Source organism: Tasmannia lanceolata, unplaced genomic scaffold (genome assembly GCF_043159265.1).
Source record: "Tasmannia lanceolata isolate RefF3 unplaced genomic scaffold, GAP_Taslan_0.1 ptg000786l, whole genome shotgun sequence".
NCBI lineage: Eukaryota > Viridiplantae > Streptophyta > Magnoliopsida > Canellales > Winteraceae > Tasmannia > Tasmannia lanceolata.
The window spans coordinates 10,074-19,628 of record NW_027519453.1 but is presented as its reverse complement, the minus strand read 5'-3'; the positions used below and the strand labels follow the sequence as shown (position 1 = coordinate 19,628).

The following is a 9,555-nucleotide window of genomic DNA, read 5'->3' as shown; positions in this document are numbered from 1 at the left end:
TACTATCTTGTATGCTCTTGAACAGCCTGTCCTAGACCCACATTTCTATTTCTGTTCTCCCTCTATTAATTCTATGCTGAGCCCGAGTTTCGCTGAGGTTTAATCCACTTTTCTTTCTCTTTCCTTCCTAAACAACTTAAAAAAAAAATTCAAAAGGGTGGATTAGTCACAGAGAATTTGTTGTATCTCTAATCTTCTTCACCCCTTCCCATGTCAATAACTAGAATGAAAAAAAGGGGAATGTCAACGCATCTGGGAATAAACGATTGATCTCTATCAATAGACCTGCTAAAGACCCGAACCATAGCGTAGTTAGCACAGGTGCCACGGAGAGATATGTTTTTATATCTCGCATTGAAAATCCTCCTTCTTTATTGGAATACATATATGATCAGATGTATCTGTAGCTAAAGATCACTTGTATTTGTACACGAAATCCCTAATCCCGAACTAAAATGAAAATGAATATGTACAATAATCCGGTGGATTAGATCTACTTGTCCCTAAAACAGAAAAAGATGACCCTTTCTTACTGAGCATTACCGATAAATATTCATTTTTTTATACGTTAGGTTTCATATGTATATAATTCTTTGATTATATGAAATCAAAAAGAAGAAATGGCAAGAGAAATTGTCTCTAGATATTAGGAAATAACGATGTGGAAAACAAGACAAGGATTCCCTACAATGAAACTGTACAACAATTGAAAGGGATGTAGCGCAGCTTGGTAGCGCGTTTGTTTTGGGTACAAAATGTCACGGGTTCAAATCCTGTCATCCCTACCTATTACTTCTCCTATGGGCAGTAACGAGGGATCAGTTGAGATCGATTCAAATTGGACTGGACTGGACATAATTTTGCATTTTATGATACTACATGCATGCAAGGTGTATTGGGGGTACAAAAAGAATCCCTTTCTTTACAGTTGTATCTCCTGTCATAAGAAAGCGCTCTTAGTTCAGTTCGGTAGAACGTGGGTCTCCAAAACCCGATGTCGTAGGTTCAAATCCTACAGAGCGTGATTCTGTTTTTGTAATGTTGAATCACAATAAAATAACTTTACTAACTTGAACTGCAACCTGAATTTGACCTCCTGCAGCTTAAGAAGGAGGTCAATCAAAAAAGAGATGTTACTCAATCAAAGGTCCAACTGATCTCCGCGTCTGTATTGTAAATATGCAGTTACGAATAATCCGGCCAAAGTAATAGGAATTAGACCTAAGACGATTCCAAATAGAAAAACTTCAATCATTTCAATTTGTTGGAAAGGGTAAAAATAGAGGTAATATCTATCCCTAAATATTACTCCGAATCACCCATGAATCTCAATGATCAAGAATTGGTAATTAACGCGGGAAGGAACTATCGAATACCTGAAATCTCACAGAACTATTTATTTTGATGAATTATTCATTCAATTAATTTCAAATAAGTCGTATCTTGCTCAGACCAATCAATAGAGCTGGGGTTATAGTTGAAGCAGCTAGTAGAAAACCGAAATAACTAGTTATAGTGGGCATGAAGGAGCTAAATGAGATACGTTCTTTTTTTTTTACATATGTTTATAAAGCACTTACCTAAGTTTCAATTTTTGCGAGATGTGATGATCAGAAAAAATACCAATTGACAGAATCAGTTCCAATTGAAAGTTCTTGATTCATCAGTCATTATAGACGGCACTGACAAAGATAGAGTAGCAGAGGTAGAAAAAAAAAAAAAGATTGATTTATCATCTGTGACATCTACCAATGTCGGGATTTCAAATCAACAGATTCATTGAGCAACTCGTGAGTAAAGTAATAGTCAGAAGAACTGTGTCGTGTAACTTCATTCAAAAATGAAATTATCTTTGAATAACTATAGAATAAAAGAATTGGATTTCAAAAGAATTTCCATTTTGACCATTTATTTCTTTTCTTTTTCAATTTATCAATTCCTATTATCCTTTTAGGTTCCACAGTCTGTCTTTCCATATCATGGAGTTCCATCCTTGTAGCTAGGTCAAGAAGGAACCTTTGGATCTAATCCAGTAATGGTTGCATCACGAATATTGATTGTTCAAACTATTTATTGTTTCTTCTCTTTCTTTCATCGAATACTATCTACTACTGTAGAACCAACCAATTACTTGAAATGAAAGGATTAGAAAAAAAGAAAAATATCTTTTCTACAACCATGAGAGGGGATTTCTATATTTTGCATCTAATTGAATTGTGTGGAATATGATAATCTCGTTCATTAATTATTAGAACTAGAACCCGTTGACTCAAACTTTACTAAGAACTTCAGTTTCTAGTCCAAAGCCAATACTTGAAACCCTATACTACAGAAATTTGATCAATTTTTGATTGAATGACACGCGGTTCCGCATAGACAAGTAACAAGAAAGGAAAAGGGGAATTATGTACCATTTCTTTTCGATACTGATTGAAACTGCGTTGCTGTGTCAGAGGAAGGATAGCTATACTGATTCGGTATACTCTAAATACACCTTCGGTACAATATTGACGATCTCACAAAGATGAAATATCAGTAGTTTTCCATTTACTGATCCCATCTTTCAAGGAATCGATCCCCCTTTGACTGTACAAGAATATGTGGAGCTCAGCATGTCTGGAAGCACGGGAGAACGTTCTTTTGCTGATATTATCACCAGTATTCGATACTGGGTTATTCATAGTATTACTATACCTTCCCTATTCATTGCGGGTTGGTTATTCGTCAGCACGGGTTTAGCTTATGATGTGTTTGGAAGCCCTCGGCCAAACGAGTATTTCACAGAGAGCCGACAGGGGATTCCATTAATAACTGGCCGTTTTGACCCTTTGGAACAACTCGATGAATTTAGTAGATCCTTTTAGGAGGCCTCAATGACCATAGATCGAACCTATCCAATTTTTACAGTGCGCTGGTTGGCCGTTCACGGACTGGCTGTACCTACCGTTTCTTTTTTGGGGTCAATATCAGCAATGCAGTTCATCCAACGATAAACCTAATCTGAATTATAGAGCTACGACACAATCAAACCCGAACGAACAAAATGTTGAATTGAATCGTACCAGCCTCTACTGGGGGTTATTACTCATTTTTGTACTTGCTGTTTTATTTTCCAATTATTTCTTCAATTGAGAGAAAGAAAGAGAATAGTAGGAATTCTCTTATCCCATTCGGAAGGATATCATCCTCATAATTATCCATGACTGTTTATGTCTCTAGCATGACCACTTGATGAAATGTGGAGGGAAGCGGGGTAAATGGCCGATACTACTGGAAGGATTCCTCTTTGGCTGATAGGTACTGTAACTGGTATTCCTGTGATTGGTTCAATAGGTATTTTCTTTTACGGTTCATACTCCGGATTGGGCTCATCCCTATAGTGATCGGATGAGAACCGGATTGTGGACATGAAAAAGTAAGAACTCAACAGGACCTTACCCCTCGAATCAGACAAAACAAAGAGGGGTAAGGTCCTGTTGAGTTCTTACTCTTCCAGCGAGACTTTGATCCATTTCATAACATAAAGGTTGGAAATTCATTCAGTCAACATAAGAAGAATATTTGATTCGTAGAAATGACAAAACGGATCCTTTGCTTCGATCCGATGTTTAAAACCACCCCATTCCTTTGTTTCTAATGATGTTTTTGAAGAATTTAATCCCTTGATTGTCATAGTATCTGTTCCTCTATAGTATGGACGGACTCTTCCGAAGCAAGAAGAAAGAAGGAATCAATCGATTTTATGGATGACACAATATGGATTTCTACAGATGAGACATTCTTCAAATCAATTCCAATTAGTATGGAAATGAACCTTACTCCATAAATAAAATTTCAAGCAAAAGACACTTAATTTAATGCCCGAGTGTGGTGAAAAAAAAAAAGTGAAAATCTTGGATTTTTGCACATATCCAAATCCTTATTGATTATCTCATCACAGCGAAAATTTGCTTTTTTTTTTTTTATAAGTTCATTGAAGAAGTTCTATTTGCTCAATGAGTGATTCCCCCCGCCCCCCCCCTTTTTTTTTGTTTGTCCACTACTGCTTATGAATCTAAAGAAAGAGGTTATAATAGTCCTGGAAAAGAAAATCGTAATCTTTAACGAACAGGATCAAGAATCATTATTATTTCCACACAGGAAAAGGGTGAAAAATTCCTTTTCTTGTGTGGAAGATTAGTAAGACGAGCAATCCCTCCTAGAATCATTTGTTACTTTCATTTATTCCTTGCCATTTATTTTCTTCCTTGCCTATTATCTAATAGAATTCGATTCTATTAGGTACAATAGAATCAAAAACTATTGATGCATTACATGGCATTTATAATCTGGGATTAAGAGGCCTGGCATAGTCACACCACTCCAATTTTTTTTTTGAAAAAAAAAAAAATGTCAAGTAGCCTTCTTCAGAATATACATATTATTACTAGGAACGGGGCACAAACAATTCCTGACATCTCGCCGAAAAACAGTATAAAGAAAAAAGCTTTTCATTATTTTTTTGATCATACATAATTGCATCGATCAACAATAGTTCGTCTCTTTTTACCAATTTGATGGATCCATGTATCTAGAAATTCATTTCGGACAATTGAACCTTCTCAAACTGTTTCTTTTTAAGAACCAAAAAGATTTGTGCCAGAATAACAGATACCAAAAAGAACAACAACCCTTGGACACGTAATGGATCTTGAAGTACTATTTCTGCATCTCCCTGACCAAATCCACCCACATTAGGATTACTCGTTAATGGTTGATCAAGCTTGATAGATTCACCCTCTGAAACAAGAAGTTCCGGTCCTGGAGGTATAATATCAATTACTTGGTGTCCATCCGATGCATCAGCTATGGTTATTTCATACCCCCCTTTTTCTTTACGTACTATTCTGCTTACTATACCCGCTCCTGTAGCATTATAGACTGTATTGTTACTCTTACCCCCATCGGGATAAATCTGGCCCCTTCCCCTGTTCCCACCTACGTATATAGGATATTTTAAGAAGTTAACGTCTTTCTTAGTAGCAGGGTCCGGAGAAAGAATGGGAAAGACGATTTCACTATATTTCTGACCAGGAACAGGACCTATCACAAGAATATTTTTTTTAGTGGGGCGATAACTCTGAAAAGACAGAGTGCCTATCTTTTCTTTCATCTCGGGAGAAATACGATCGGGGGGAGCTAATTCGAATCCATCGGGTAAAATAAGAACAGCCCCCACATTCAAAGACCCCTTTTTACCATTAGCAAGAACTTGTTTCAGTTGCATATCATAAGGGATTCTAACAACTGCTTCAAATACAGTATCAGGAAGCACAGCTTGTGGAACCTCAATATCCACGGGTTTATTAGCTAAATGGCAATTGGCACATACAATACGCCCAGTTGCTTCTCGTGGATTTTCATAACCCTGCTGCGCAAAAATAGGATATGCATTTGAAATAGATGTCCTAGTTATTACATATATCATGATCGATACGGAAATGAATCGAGTCATTTGTTCCTTTACCCAAGAAAAGGTATTTCTATTTTGCATGGTCCAATCATTGATCCCGGAAATTTCTACAATAAATTAGGTAGGTAGCTAATATAGTTAGTATAGTATAGTTCCCTATCCACGATTCTGATATTGTACTGGAATAATTGTACTGGAATATAGGAGGAATCGAATTCCCTGGACGGGTAAAAGTATAAAGAGTGGGATTATTTGATTGATATCAGCGGATCAAATGAGTTCTTCATTCATTCATTGAATGATAAATGACTACAAGTGAAGGAGATACACGATTTAAATAATGGAAGATCCAATATTTCAAAATTGTATCTAGAATGACTGGAAAGGTAGAAACAAGACCAGATATAATTTGATCGTTATGGGAAAATCCAAAATCTTTGTAGATCGAGCCAATCATTAGTTCCCAACCATAAGGCGAGTGGAATCCGATACATAAATCAGTTAATAAAAGAATAGAAAAAGCTTTTATTGTGTCACTTAAGTTATAGAGGAATTCCTGAACCCAAGAATTCAAAATGAGAAGTTCTTCATTACCCAGAATAGAATAACCGCTTAGAATAGCGAAACAGATTATATTTGCCGAGAAATCCAAAATGATATGGATATGATCTTCATTGTGCATTTTGATCAATTGTATCGTTTCTTTGTGGATTCCTATACGAAACTTTTGTATCTGTGTCTCCTGGTAGTCCTTTATCATTTCGTCCAACAGGAATAGTTCTTCTAATTCTATGAATCTTTCTAGAACGTTATTTTCTTGAATATCATTCAAAAAAGTTTCGGATTGCCTGGTATTCCACCAATGAGTAACCCAAGGTTCCAGACTTTTATTAAATGAGAGAGAGATCCACCAGGGCAAAAAGACTATAGATGCAAGATATGGGAGGGGAGTCAATGCTTTTTTCTTTTTTGGCACTTTTTTTTTTTCATTGTTTAGTCCTTGGATCTGGAAAGAATATAGAAATAGAATCAAATAAAAATGAAATGAAAAAATAAGGGCCCATTTCAAATGAAAGAAATAATCAAATATTGTTTCCAGATATCCCATGGTCAAATTCGAACCAATTGCATCTTCATTTGTTCCTTTCGATGAATGCAACCACTTGAAGTAATGAATATTATTCGGATTTTGAGACAAAAAAACTCCCCCTCGATCAATCAATTATTTCGAAATGTTTGGCTGGCTACCCACAGCCCAGGAATAATTGAAGGGATATTTTTGAAGAATATTGATGATGAAATCCGAAAGGAGTGGCAAAAGGAGAGAGAAATTGGATGGTTATGAAAGATCCAATCGTTTGGCCATCAAGGAGCAAAAGAGAGGATAAGATAAAAAGAAAGATCGATTGACAAATGACAAAAGGGAGATAATTTATGAGAGATGATCCATCTGTATCTAACGTATCAATTCAAAATATTGGGCCTAAAAAGATGAATTCTGTACTGTATTCCGAAATGTTCTGATATGTGTGATGAATACATACTTATTGGACTTCTTACTAATATGAAAGAATTGAGTTGAGTTCCATATGCATAAAAATAGTTTTGGTGGACAAAACTTGCTTCTTATTATGGTTGTTCCATATATGCCTGCTTGCTTGCTTTATTCTATAGGCCACAGTACAGCGGCATTACCAACAGAACGGGTGAAATAGAATCTAACATGATTTGCTCGAATGAACGTTCCGAAGAAACTTCGCTTATATTAAAAGTAAAAGGGGATTCCTGAGCTCCTTCCCTCATACTGAGAAAGAAAACATTCATTCTTCATCACAGTTTATTTCAAAATACTTCAATTGGTACACGCAAGAAATAGGCCGATTCGGCAGCTTTTTGTTCAATTTCTCGTGGAGTCAAATTCTCATCAGTTCGAGTCAAGGGGATAGCTCCCTGGCCTCTAATTTCCATATAAAGGACACGACGGGAATAAAGGCCCTCTTTAACTTCCATTCTGATCGACTGGATATCTCTCATAAGAAATCGAAGGAAGATTCGACGATTTATTCCAGGAAATCCCCAACGAAAAATACACACGACCCCTTCTTTTCTATCGAATCGATCATAACCACTACCCACATTCCACGAAATTGTGCACCACAAATAGGAACTAATGAACAGACCCGCGATCCCATAAAAAGACATCACGATCCCTTGTGGAAAAAAAATTATTTGCTGAGACGGGAATAAGGATATCAAATTCCTACCAAGATAACTGGAAGTTCCAACCAATAAGAATCCTAGCGAACCTAAAAAAAGGATAAAGGCCCAGCAGAAATTACTTGTTTTTCGAGACCCCGTTATAAGTTCTATCCATATACGTTCTGATCGCCAGTTCATACTAGATCCAGTTGCATTCTATTGGAATTGAGAGAATAAGCCAAATGAATTTGACTTTACCTTTTTGGCTCCCGAAGTAACTCTCATCAACTAGCACTATTATGATGTGAACCCTTAGCAGTAATTCATCGAATTGGTTAGATATAAAATAATAACATCCCCTTCATATGATCCCATTATGTATATCTACATAACATATAGATACATTTACTTTCTATTTCAGATATAGATATCCGCCGATCTATTTTAAAACAGCTATACCCGCATATACATGCATTTATCCATAGATCATGTATCTGCATGCATAACATAACAGCCTTTTCCTTTTTATTTGTTATTTGTATTATTTTTGTGTTCGAGGGGAGCCACATATCGTACCATATTCCACTAAATAGGTATCTGTATTATGATCCAAGTCCAAGTGTTGAAATAAATTGATGAGATTTAGTCCCATCGGATCTAAACAATCTTGTTTTTTTGAACATGAAGAGATAAAGACGCCATTGCAATTGCCGGAAATACTAGGCCCACTAAAGGCACAAAAATAGAGGGTAAGTTGAGATCTGTCATAGAATAGGTGCCTCGATTTAATATTTGTACCTGTTATAAAAGATATCTCCTGTTATAAAAGATATCTTATGATAAGTCTATCTATTATAAGTATTATAAGTATATAATAAGTTCAAGGAATGTAGAACTAAATAAATGTACCTATTCATCTTTCTACACGAAATATACGTATGATAATCCGCTTTATTATTCTTGTTCTCCCGTCCTTATCTTTTTATTTTAATAAGGAGAATAAGGGGTTTATTATGAGTTCCCCAAAAATTCGTTAGAATCTGATCCAACAGGAATTCATAGTCAAGTCAAAAATGGAGGTTCTCGGGAGATATAGAAATATACAACACTTCGATTCGATTTATTTTATTCTATTATAGGTTTTCATTACTTGAATTTTGATTCAAAGGAAAGAAACCATGTAGCTGAAATAATTCACTCAGAACACCCTTTAAAGGATTACGTGGTACGATTGAATCGAATAAGCCCTTATGGAATGAATACTCAGCCGCTTGTGAACCGTCGGGTACTGTCTTATTCAATGTTTGTTCAATTACTCTTTTACCCGCAAATGCAATGTAGGCATTGGGCTCGGCAATAATGATATCTCCCAACATACCAAAACTGGCTGTCACTCCACCGGTTGTAGGAGATGTAAGGATTGATACATAGAATAACTTTTTATTTGATTGATAATTATATGAAGCGGAAGATATTTTCGCCATTTGCATCAAGCTCAAACTTCCTTCTTGCATGCGTGCTCCTCCAGAAGCACACACCATAATAATAGGTAGAGATCCATTAGTAGCATACTCGATCAAACGGGTTATTTTCTCGCCTACTACGGATCCCATACTACCGCCCCATGAACTGAAAATCCATAACCCCAATTGCTATGGGAATACCATTTAGTTGACCTATGCCTGTTTGAACAGCCTCGGTTAAACCTGTCTTTCTTTGATAAGAATCGATACGATCTCTATAAGGTTCCTCCTCCGAGTGAAATTCAATGGGGTCGATAGAGACCATGTCTTCATCCATAGGATCCCAAGTGCCCGGATCAATCGAAAGTTCGATTCTATCTGAACTACTCATTTTCAAATGATATCCACATTGTTCACAAATATTCATTTTTGACCTAAAAA

The 9,555-nt window shown here is 36.1% G+C and overlaps 2 non-coding genes across 2 annotated transcripts; both read left to right on the top strand.

Moving 5' to 3' along the window:
• Positions 1–711: 711 nt before the first annotated feature.
• TRNAP-UGG (transfer RNA proline (anticodon UGG)) lies at positions 712–785 on the top strand. The gene has a single exon. It is a non-coding gene; the product is annotated as a tRNA-Pro (tRNA).
• Positions 786–950: 165 nt separating this feature from the next.
• On the top strand, positions 951–1,024 carry TRNAW-CCA (transfer RNA tryptophan (anticodon CCA)). Its single transcript has one exon. It is a non-coding gene; the product is annotated as a tRNA-Trp (tRNA).
• The last annotated feature ends 8,531 nt before the right edge of the window (positions 1,025–9,555 follow it).